Raw genomic sequence first — 12,872 nt, 5'->3', positions numbered from 1 at the left:
TGTCACTCTGTGGAATTTATATCATTTAGTTGCCTTGCGGACTCACGTCTCTAATGGATTCAAGAAAAATTATGACTTTGTAGATTATCTGGCTTTCTTGTTATTAGGATGGGAACAGTGTTCTCTTAAAGCTTTCGAAGTCCTAAGCAGACGTGGAACTCTAGGTGACACAGGCATACCTTAAAGATATTGTGGTTCATTTCCCGACCACTGCCATAGAGGGAATATTGCATCCCAATAAAAAATATTTTATTCTAAAAAGTGCTAACAAGGGCACCTGGGTGGCTCAGTTGGTTAAGTGTCTGACTCTTCATTTCAGCTCAGGTCACGATCTCAGGGTCATGAGATTGAGCCCTGAGTCCGGGCTGCCCTCAGTGGGGAGTCTGCTTCTCTGTCTCCCTCCCCTCCCCTCTGCTCCCCCCTCCCCCTCCCTCCCCGACTGATACGCAGGCTCTCTCTGATAAAAATAAATACATCTTTAAAAAAATACCGTCCGCTGAACTTTCAGTGAACTGTAATGTTTTCGCAGGTGGGGTAGTTTTGTCTCGGTGTTGATGGCTGCTACCTGATCAGGGTGGTGGCTGCTGAAGGCTGGGGTGGCTGTGACGGTAACTAAGAGTAAGACCCAGTGAGGTTTACTCCACCAATCGACACTGCCTTTTCTCCATAGACTGCGATGCTGTCTGACGGCATTTTTGCCTCCGGTAGAATTTCTTTCAAAATTTCAGTCAATCCTCTCAAATGCCACTGCTGCTTTATCAACTAAGTTTAGGTAATATTCTAAATCTTTTGTTGTTATTTCCACGGTCTTCCCAGCATCTTTACCAGAAGCAGTTTCCATCTCAAGAAACCACTTCCTTTCCTCATCTATAAGAAGCAATTCCCCATCTGTTCATGTTTTATCATGAGACTGTAGTGATTCAGTCACATCTGCAGGCTCCCCTTTTTCTTCTTAAGATTTTTTTTTAAAAGATTTTATTTATTTATTTGACAGAGAGAGATCATAAGTAGGCAGAGAGGCAGACAGAGAGAGTGAGAGGGAAGCAGGCTCCCTGCTGAGCAGAGAGCCCGATGCGGGACTCGATCCCAGGACCCTGAGATCATGACCCGAGCTGAAGGCAGCAGCTTAAACCACTGAGCCACTCAGGCGCCCCTCTTCTTAAGATTTTGTTTTTAAGGAATCTCTATACTCAACATGGTACTTGAACTTACAACCCTGAGATCAAGAGTCACACGCTCTACTGACTGAGTCAATCAGATGCCCCAGGCTCTATTTTTTAAATGATTTTATCTATTTATTTTAGAATGCATGAGTAGGGAAGAGTGGTAGAGGCAGAGGGAGAAAGCAGAGGTAGAGGCAGACTCCCCTACTGAGCGGGGAGCTCTACATGGGGCTCAGTCCGAGGACCCTGGGATCATGACCTGAGCCGAAGGCAGAGGCTTAACCCACTGAGGCCCTAGGCTCCACTTCTCATTCCAGTTTTCTTGTTCTTTCTACCACCACATCTGCAGTTACTTTCTCCACTGAAGTCTTGATCTCTTCAAATTCACTCATGAGGGTTGGAATCACTTCTTCCAAGCTCCTGTTAATATTGCTATTTTGGCCTCTTCCCATGAATCACAAATGTTCTTAATGGCATCTAGAATGATGAATCCTTTCCAGAAGGTTTTCAATTTACTTTGCCCAGATTCATCAGAGGAATCACTATCTGTGGCAGCTCTAGCCTATGAAATGTATTTCTTAAATAATAAGACTTGAAAGTCAAAATGACTCCTTGATCCATGGGCTGCAGAAGGGCTGCTGTGTTAGCTGGCATGAAAACAGCATTCATCTCATTGTACATCTCCATCAGAGCTCTTGGGTGACCAGGTGCATTGCCAATGTGCAGTCACATTTTGCAAGGAGTCTTTGTCTCTGAGCAGTAGGTCTCAGCAGTGGGCTTAAAATAATCAGTAAACCACATTGATAAAGAGATGTGTTGTCATCCACAGGCTTTGTCATCCCATTAGAGCACAGGCAGAGTAGATTGAGCAAAATTCTTAAGAGCTCTAGGATTTTCAGAATGGTAAGCGAGCATTGGCTTCGGGGCGCCTGGGTGGCTCAGTGGTTTAAGCCGCTGCCTTCCGCTCAGGTCATCATCCCGGGGTCCTGGGATCGAGCCCCACATCGGGCTCTCTGCTCCGCAGGGAGCCTGCTTCCTCCTCTCTCTCTGCCTAGTTGTGATTTCTCTGTCAAATAAACAAAATATTTTTTAAAAAATGAGCATTGGCTTCAATTTCAAGTCACCAGCTGCTTTAGCCCCTAGCAAGAGAGTCAGCCTGTCCTTTGAAGATTTGAAGCCAGGGGTTGACTTCTCCTCTCTAGCTATGAAAGTCCTAGATGGGATCTTCTTCCAACAGAAGGCTGTTTCATCTACTTTGGACATCTGCTGTGTCGTGTGGCCACTTTCATGGATGATCTGAGCTAGATCCTTCTGGAGAACTTGCTGCAGCTTCTACATCAGCATTTGCTGCTTCCCTTGCATTTTTATGCTGTGGAGATGGTTTTTTTTCCTTAAACCTCATGAACCAACACTGCTAGCTTCTAATTCTCCTGCAGCCTCCTCACCTCTCCCAAGCTTCAGAGACTTGAAGAAAGTTAGGACCTTACTGTGGATTAGGCTTTGACTTAAGGGAAGGTTGTGGCTGGTTTGATCTTTTGTCCAGACCACTCGGACTTTGTCCATATCAGCAATAAAGTTGTTTCTCTTTATCATTTTTGTGTTCACACACCACTTGAGAAGCACTTTTAATTTCCTTCAACAACTTGTCCTTTACATTCACAGCTTGGCTAACCGGTACAAGGGGTCTTCAGCCCATCTTAGCTTTTGGACATGCCTTCCTCACTAAGCTTAATCATTTCTAGCTTTTGATTTAAAGTGAGAGATGTGTGACTCTTCTTTTTACTTGGACACTTAAAGGCCACTGTAGGGTTATTAATTGGCTTGATTTCAATATTGCTGTGACTCAGGAAATAAGAAGGCCTGAGGAGAGGGAGAGAGAGTGAGGAATGGTGGGCTGGTGAAGCAGTTAAATACACAAAACATTTATTGATTTGGTCCGCTGTCTTCTACGGGTGTGGCTTGTGGCATCCGAAAGCAATTGCAATAGTAACGTCAAGGATCCCTGATCACAGGTCGCTATAATCAATATAATAATAATGAAAAAGTTAAAAATATTGTGAGAATTACCAAAATGGAACACAAAGACAGAAAGTGAGCAAATGTTGTTGGAAAAATGACCCTGATAGACTTGTGCAACCTAGGGGGGGCCCAAACTTCAATTTGTAAAAAACACAATATCTGCTCAATGCAATAAAGCAAAGCATAATAAAATGAGCTATGATTATAGTTAAAAAACTCTTTGTCTTAAGGAAATTTTCAGACATTCAAAAGTATTTCTTTGTATTCTAGTGTGAGTTTTTTTTTTTTAATTTGATACGCAGTCCTAGAAGATTCAATGGGTCAAAGGTGATGCATATTTTGGAAGATAATGTCAAATTGTCATTCAAAAAATCTGTGTCAATTATATTCTCACCAAATACTGTCTGAGTGGTACCAAAAACCTTAAACTAACTTGAAATTTTGAGGTACTTACTTTAAAGAGAATGACAAAGCAATTAAGTTTCTAGTGTGATCCACTGAAAGACATTCTCACTGTGAAATTCTATTTGCCAGTTCAAGAGAACATTTCATAAAAAGAATTAAGCATGGGTCTTTAGTTCTTTCAGTCCAGTATTTACAGCTGAGGCTATTTGCTATTTAAATGCAATTCACCAAAATTTAGTGCTTAACCACATGAAAAAATTCTGGTTTCTATTAGCTCCCTATTCTTGTACATCAGTGGCTTTAGTAATGGCTCTGATGATTTATGTCATAAGCAAAGAATGTGCTTAATTTTTGGTATTAAAGGAAACGTGGGGGCACCTGGGTGGCTCAGTGGGTTAAAGCCTCTGCCTTCGGCTCAGGTCATGATCTCAGGGTCCTGAGATCGAGTCTCTGCTCAGTGGGGAGCTTGTTTCCCTCTCTCTCTCTGCCTGCCTCTCTGCGTACTTGTGATCTCTCTCTCTCTCTCTCTGTCAAATAAATAAATAAATCTTTAAAAAAATAAAGGAAATGTAGCTAAATGACATTATATAGCTTCTAGTTAGACAAAACTAAAAAAGAAAAGAAAGAAAAAACGGAAGAAAGGAAGAAATCAAACATTTGCTTAAATTCCCATATTTCTGATTATTTTAAATTCTATCATCTCCTTTTTTTTATTCAAAAATAGTTATATTTAGGGGCTCCTGGGTGGCTCAGTCATTAAGTATCTGCCTTCGGCTCTGGTCATGATCCCAGGGTTCTGGAATCGTGACTCACATTGGGCTCCCTCCTCGGTGGGAAACCTGCTTCTTCCTCTCCCACTCCCCCTGCCTCTGTTCCCTCTCTCGCTGTGTCTCTGTCAAATAAATAAATAAAATCTTCTTTTTTAAAAGGTTTTATTTATTTATTTATTTGACAGACAGAGATCACAAGTAGGCAGAGAGAGGTAGAAGCAGGCTCCCTGCTGAGCAGAGAGCCCGATGCGGGACTGGATCCCAGGATCCTGGAATCACGACCTAAGCCGAAGGCAGAGGCTTGAACCCACTGAGCCACCCGGTGCTCCAATAAATAAAATCTTTAAAAAATATTTATATTTAGTTTCTACATGTGTATTCTATGTACTAACAGGATTAAAAAATTAGAGGTTCCTTCTTCTAAGAACTTATACATATGAAAGTATATATTTAAAGGAATCTTTCCATCTCTTCTTCCATCCATCCTTTCGGTCACTTATTCATTCAATAAGAATTTTTCTTTAGTGTCTACTCTGTTGCAGGAATGTATGCATTTGGAACTCAAAGTTAATAAAAGGTGGTCCCTCTCTTCATGGAAGGACAGCCTCGTAGGAGAAATAGATAATGTTTATGTTCTACGAGACAATTAGAGAAAGCTTTCCAAGGAAGGGGGCGTTATAGATGTCCGAAGGATATGTGGGATTTCAATAGATGGTGTAAGAGGAAGTTCATTCCAGGTCTAGGAAGTATGAAATATGCTGGGCGAAGGCATGTCCATGCAAAAGTACATTAGAGAACAGGTTGGAGAGGGAGGTTGAGTGATACAGCAGATGCTGAAGTTGAAACTGGAAAAAGTTGGCTATGATCAGGAAGAAGAAAGGGTAAATTCTTTTGAGTAAAAATGGTAAGAGACTTAGTGGAGAAGGAGGGGGTACTTAAACACAATTTTGAAGGATGGGTAGGATTTGATAGGTAGACAGATTGTAGGTGTGAGAAGCACCGGAGGCAGAGAAAATAGTGTGAACATAGATGTGTGTCCTTAGGGGGGAAAGGAATAGATCCGTGCTGAAAGTAAGAAGTATCTAACATTGTATCACCTTCTTTCCATCATTAGGGTTTTTTTTGTTTGTTTGTTTTGTTTTTGTTTTTGTTTTTAATTTATTTGAAAGACAGAGATCACAAGTAGGCAGAGAGGCAGGCAGAGCGCGAGGAAGGGAAGCAGGCTCTCTGCTGAGCAGAGAGCCCGATGCGGGGCTCGATCCCAGGACCCTGGGATCATGACCTGAGCAGAAGGCAGAGGCCTTAACCCACTGAGCCACCCAGGCGCCCCCCAGCATTAGGGTTTTCATGTAGGCTATTTTCTTGCCAAGAAAATTCCCTCTTTGCCTGTAGCAGAATGCTTTTGGTAGCCATTAACAAAAGCCCAAATTGGATGGACCAGGCATTGGTTTAGTCCGTAATTTAAAATCCCACCAGGGCTTCATTTCACTGTGATTATCCTGGTTCTTCCTTCTCTTGTATATTGGCTTTATTTTCAAGCTGGCTTTTGTCCAGGTAGAGAGATGGCAGCTGCTAGCAGATCTCCCAAACTATAGAGTCTTTCTCTTCTAGTTCAAGGTACCCACAGTTTTCTTTCATAACATTTATCACCTTTAAATTATACACTTGTGGGGTGCCTGGATGGCTCAGTGGGTTAAAGCCTCTGCCTTCAGCTCAGGTCATGATCCCAGGGTCCTGGGATCGAGCCCCGCATCGGGCTCTCTGCTCAGCAGGGAGCCTGCTTCCTCCTCTCTCTCTGCCTGCCTCTCTGCCTAGTTGTGATTTCTCTCTGTCAAATAAACAAAATATTTAAAAAAAAATTATACACTTGTTTGTGTGATTATTTGTTAAAGGCCTGACTCCTACACTAGGGTCTAAGCTAGGTGAGAACAGGGACCATGAAGGTTTTTCTTGCAACGGGTTCCTAGCTGGCACATAATAGGCACTCTGTAAAAATGTGTGCAATGAATGGATGGATTCATCCCAACTACTCTTCAGGAAGGAGAAATCTTACTTTGATCGGTTTCAAAATTGCTATTGTACCAGAGGAGAGGGAACATAAAAGTGAATACTAAGCTCAGAGCTGTGCTGCTGTGTGACCCCAAACTGACCAGTGCCATTTGCCCCAGATACTCCAGGATTACATGGATCAAAAGACTAACTGCTACTGTAAATGACACTGTCAAATGCTAGCTTCGCGTAAGAAGTCTTGTCATTTGCAAAAACTTTCATTCTCACCTTTTTAAATTATCAAGGTATATCAAAGTATATCTCAAGGTATCTATCAAGAACAAATTTTAAATGCACTTACACAGACCAGGACGATCTTGTTTTTCTTATAATACATTTTCTGTATCAGAAACACACAATCATGGAACCGAAGCTATAAAGAGGTCTCTATACAGCAGTGAAACTGCTGTCATACAAAATATACCTTTTGACCCCTGGCTGTTTCAAAACTTATTTTCATATTAATTTTGGTATAGTTTTTGATTAGAGGGCATTAAGAAAAATCAAGCTTAAACTTTGAAATCTTCATATCATGAAATGTGGGTCTACCCTATCTTATCAAACCTCAGCATTCTAGTTGGAGATGTTTGGAAAATCCACCTAGAGAGCATTAATTACATTTGGTTAAATTATTTGGATAGTCTTAAGATAATTACTTTTTATGCTTTCAGCAGGAAACAATTCTCATTGCTGGATTGGCCTTGAAGTGTTTTAGTGACTACACTAACTGGTTATTGATTTTATCACTTAAAAAAAAGATTATTTGTTTATTGTAGAGAGAGAGGGAGCAGGGGAGCAGAGAAGAAGCAGAGGATGAGGAGGAAGGGGGAGGGGAAAGAATCTTGAGCAGACTTCTCACTGAGTATGGAACCTGAAAGAGGGCTCAATCTCACGACCCGAGCTGAAATCAAGAGCTGGATGCCCAACCGACTAAGCCACTGAGATGCCCCCAACACTTTTTTTTTAAGATTTTATTTTGAAGTAATCTCTGCACCTAATGTGGGACTCAAACTTGCAACCTCAGGAGCAGAAGTCTCGTGCTTCACTGGTTGAGCCAGTCAGGTGCCCCTGACTTTATTACTTTTTAACATAAATATATTTTTGCATTGTTGTGCAGAAACAACCAAAGTATCATATGTTTAGTCTCCTATTAGAATATGCGAAGAACTTTATATTCGATTTGATTTCATTTTATAGTCTTTTATCCAGTATTACATATTATACAGTGTTACAAATTTACAGAGCCCGAAACTTTCAATTCAGTAGTAGTGATATGAAAATTAAAGGTTTAAGTCATATTTCTTCCGTAGGGAATCTAAAATTGGCATTTGGTAGGGTGGAGGTGAGTTAATGTATTTAGTATAATAACTTCATTTTATTAGGCAATCTCTGGGGGTAAACATTCACTTGGGAAAATCCATTCACAGGACACTTTCTTTTTTTTATTTTTAATTTTTTAATTTACTTTTTTAAGATTTTATTTATTTGACAGAGAGTGAGATCACAAGCAGGCAGAACGGCAGACAGAGAGAGAGGAGGAAGCAGGCTCCCTGCTGAGCAGAGAGCCCAATGCGGGCTCAATCCCAGGACCCTGGGATCATGACCTGAGCCGAAGGCATAGGCTTTAACCTACTGAGCCACCCAGGCACCCCCACAGGACACTTTCTTTTCTGCCTCTCACCCACTGTTTGTCCTTATTGATTATTTACCTTTTATTTATTTAATTTATTTAATTAACATATAATGTATTACTTGTTTCAGAGGTATAGGTCTGTGAGTCATCAGTCTTATATAACACCCAGTGCTCATTATAACACAATCCCTCCTTAAGGTCCATCATCCAGTTACCCCATCCCCCACTCCCTGCCCCTCCAGCAACCCTCAGTTTGTTCCCTATGCTTAAGAGTCTCTTATGGTTTGTCTCCCTCTCTAGTTCACCTTATTTCATTTTTCCCTCCCTTCCCCTATGATCCTCTGTCTTGTTTCTCAAATTCCTCACATCAGTGAGATCATATGATAACTGTCTTCCTCGGATTGACTTATTTTGCTTAGCATAATACCCTCTAGTTCCAAGCACATTGTTATAAATGGCAAGATTCTTATTGATAATTTCTATATTATAAATAGTACTGATTAAAATTTATAAGAATCTCATTATATGAAAAAATAAAGACAATATATACAATTAAAGAAATAAAAATCTTGGGTCCTTCCTTCACAGCAAGGCATATTTTCTAGAATTGCAAGACACAGGCAAAGCAGTGAGAAGGATTTTTGTATAGCCAAAGGATCTGTTGGCATTTTTTAATGGGTCGCTTTCATACCCCAGCTTATTTTGTTCTGCTCATGATAACCCCACAGACATGTTTGAAATCATTACACCCTGCCCAAATCCAAAATAAGTTTTTCATTAAAATGTTTCATTTTTAGGGAAGCTTCTGACTGTTTCCCAAATCTAGGTTGGGTTTTTAATATCCCATTCGGGAGGCAGCTTAGCCTGGTGAGATAAAAACGGACATTAGGACAATCTGTGTCCCACTGTTATTTCGACAATAACTTTGGATAACTGCCCAAGATTTTTGTGCCGCAGTTCTTCATAAATGCTCTGCCGCAGGTATTCAGTATTTGTTAAATGAATGAATGAAATAAGAATAATCAACATTTACTTGGTGCTCCCCACACGCTAGGCACTTGACTCACATTATGGCACTGAAGCTCTATGAAGTGGATATGGTCATTAACTCTAGTTTATGGAGCAGAAAGTTAAGCTTAATTAACTTGCTCAGAATCATACAGCTAGCAATGTGTGAAATTTGAACCCAGACTACCTAAACCCAGTGCCTGTGTTCTTAAACATGCTACGACTGAGTCTTCCCTCTTGGCTCCAGGAGGAGAAAGTCAGCTGAAGGTGGCGAACACCACTCCAGCTCTCCTCTGCCTGGTGATCTTGTGTCTGTGCTTTGTCTCGCTACACCGTGAGGAAGGAATTCAGCAGGGCTGGGATCTCTCCCTGTGTGGTGTCAGTGACTTTGGGCACAGGAAAACCCTTTTACCTTTTGTGCCTTGAAGATTGTGCAACTAGGGTCCCTCTAAACCAGAGACAGAATAATTGACCTCAAAATGTGTCCTGCCCTTTGACTCCTTGGGGGGTGAGTCAGGGGCGTAGAGCTAAGTATCATTGCCATCTCATCTAGAAATCTAAATAGAACACCCTTGGAAAGAAATCTGATATCTGGTAGAACAAATAGCCAATAGATGCTTTAGACCCAGATGGCGGTGGTGGAGGCTTGGGAGAGGAGTCCCCACCCCAGTTTATTGAAGCTTCAGAGCATCCTAATTCATATCTAGAAAGTGTACACATGGACAGTGAGGTTGAATTGATATGACTGTAAAAACCTTCATTTCATTTTGAAAACAGTCAGTGCCATGCAGTGACCTGACTATGTAAAGCTTGAGATGAGATTCTGTGTTCTTCCTGATGGTTTAGATACACATTCCATATTTTGGAAACATACTGAAATCTGATTTATATAGTGAACACATTCTAGGGCATAAACTGAATATTTTATAAAGCTGAAGTTAAGAGACAGGGACTCTAGTGACATCGTGGGTGTCAAGGATGGGTCTTCAACAAAACTGGGGATGGCTGCATCCGTGAAAGATCAAAGGGGAGCTCACAACCTATTCGATCAGGCACGAGCAACCCATATCAGAATGAAACAGGTTTATGGCTTCCCTAATCTACTTAAAAAACATCTTTTAAAAAAATGCAGGTTGGCTGAGAGGAAGAGAGCAGAGGGGCTACTCCAATCAACACGGAGAAATGATTAGGCATGGAGCAGAGGCGAGAGCTGGGAAGAAAACAAACAAACAAAAAAATGTGATTTCTGAGTGTTCTTTTAAAACCAGAATCACATATCTGGAAGAGATTCATGCTTCATAAACTCTCAAAAGCACTTATCAAAACACAGAAGACATTTTAAGTGTTCCCCTGCAAAAAACAAACAAGCAAAAAAAAAACAAAAACCCTAAACAAACAACTAACACCTTTCCCAGCAACTAGTAAGAGGGCTATACAAGCCTTCAGGCCTCAAAATACTCTGCTAATTTTGGAAGCTTACCATATGTCACTGTAACAGGAAGGATGCTCTTTTTTTTTTTTTTTTTTTAAAGATTTTATTTATTTATTTGACAGAGAGAGATCACAAGTAGGCAGAGAGGCAAGCAGAGAGAGTGAGAGGGAAGCAGGCTCCCTGCCGAGCAGAGAGCCCGATGCGGGACTCGATCCCAGGACCCTGAGATCACGACCCGAGCCGAAGGCAGTGGCCCAAACCACCGAGCCACCCAGGCGCCCAAGGATGCTCTTTTAATGGCTCCCTTAACATACCCTGTGGTGTCTGAGTATTGGATGCCACGGTGTCTTTCTGGCTGAATTGTGCATTTCCTTGTTTCCTTTGGTTTCTGTCTGTCCAGACAAATATTTCAATGTTGACGCCTATAAATATAAAAAAATTGAAGTTAATAATGGAACGATATAGTATGCTTGAAACATTTTAAAAACTCAATGCAAAGCCTATGTAAAACACTTTTTCTAAATTTTCAGTAGGAACCTCTACAACAGTGTTCTGTGTTCATAATTTACCTTCCAAATTAGATTCAGGGAGAGACATTTTAAGGTGGTTATTCAAACCAGGTACAATGCATAATTATTAAAATGGGTGTAAAAAAGGCAGGTAACTAGCTCTGAAGAAATTATGTTTAAAAAACAGTAAATGGTATTAAATTGTTAACATAAAACTGAGTGCCATAAATGTCCAATGTGCATTTATGATATCTCGGCACAATTACTTGCGTTTACTTCAAGTATTTTTCCTTGTAGAAAATATCTTAATAGCTGCGCTTTAGTCACGTGAAACATATTTGTATGCATTTAAGCTATTGTGTTTTGGAATAAAAAATCTATTAAGAAACATCTGAATGTCTGATAATATGAATTATATTAATTAGGAACAACGAAAGAATAAAGTGGCTCAGTATACTAAGACAATATTAGTAACAATGCAGTCAAGAATGAGGAGAGACGGAGGTCTTAGTCATAGCTCTGTATAGGTAAAGATCGTCTTACCTTCTTGCTACATGTCCTCTTAGTTCCATGTGAAATTTAAAGGAAACTACTCTTTTTAAAGAAGTTGAGGAGAGTGAAATATTATGATTAATTTAATATTCTGGGTAACAGAACAATTGTCACACATACAAAACTTTTCATTCCGAATCATACATTTTAAGGAAATTGGATACAATAAGGTGACTTTGGTATCAAGACTAAGTCCGACAGTTGTATTGCTTTGTGCTTCCGAAGGAACTTGCGTCCTGTAGCGTCGTCGGGCCATTTACAGAAACATAAGTAATTTCTGTCTATGACGACAAAGAATTCTGGTTATTTGGGTCTGGCTGGGTAGGAGCTCACGGTATTTTCTTCGGTTCTCCGACTTTATATAAATAGCACTCTTAGTGAAATGGTTTTCATAACTTTTCCTAATGGTCTTTTTAAAGCACAATAGAGAATTTTACATTACATATTTTCTTCAAAACTCAAAGTCACAAACGACTTGCAGTAACTTATGTTCTATTTCTTAATTTACTTCTGATTTCATATGCTATATTATTAACTGATAGTATAATATAAAATGCAATGTAGAATATAATATATACTACATTATTAAGTCAGAATTAAATTCGATCTATCCACTGCCTGTCGTCTATATATCAGGTAAAATCACTGTAATATTAAATTTATCATCTGCGCTCCAAGTTTAATTTGGACATCAGTGTGGGGAGCATATTCTTTTGAACCTTAAAATTTTTGAAACTCTGTAGTACATGTCTTACTCTTCCCCCAAAACAAAAACGAAATAGTTAACATATTCCAAGGCTAAGATGGGGGGCAAGAACATTCTATTCTTTTACCCCAGGTAAGATGGTTTATTTTTTTAACAGTATCTTGCAGAGTCAGAATTACAGTTTTACTCGATTCTCTCTCATTGTCTTTTTTTTTTTTTTTAAAGATTTTATTTATTTATTTGACAGAGAGAGAGGTCACAAGTAGGCAGAGAGATAGGGGGCAGCAGGCTCCTCACAGAGCAGAGAGCCTGATGCGGGGCCTGATCCCAGGACTCCGGGATCATGACCTCAGCAGAAGGCAGAGGCCCCAACCCACTGAGCCACCCAGGCGCCCCTCTCTCATTGTCTTTTTATGGTAATACTGTTTGACTTCCAGTTACGATGATCCAGTTATGTCTTAAAAAAAAATGAAAGTCATAAAAATCATCCACCTTATAAAAACATTATGACTAAAATGAGAGACTCCCAAAAAATCCTTTAATGTTTTGGAAAAACATGGATCATGTGACAAAATGCATTATTATTTTGAGTTTAGGAAAATACTTGGAGTCTAATTTCCCAGTGG

General features: G+C 40.1%; 1 pseudogene; it reads right to left on the bottom strand.

The window, feature by feature from the left end:
- Positions 1-504: 504 nt before the first annotated feature.
- LOC123950426 lies at positions 505-11,796 on the bottom strand (annotated as a pseudogene).
- Positions 11,797-12,872: the final 1,076 nt, after the last annotated feature.

This window comes from Meles meles, chromosome 9, assembly GCF_922984935.1.
Source record: "Meles meles chromosome 9, mMelMel3.1 paternal haplotype, whole genome shotgun sequence".
Taxonomy (NCBI): domain Eukaryota; kingdom Metazoa; phylum Chordata; class Mammalia; order Carnivora; family Mustelidae; genus Meles; species Meles meles.
The sequence above is the reverse complement of the archived record's forward strand: the minus strand, read 5'-3'. Positions and strand labels throughout refer to the sequence as shown.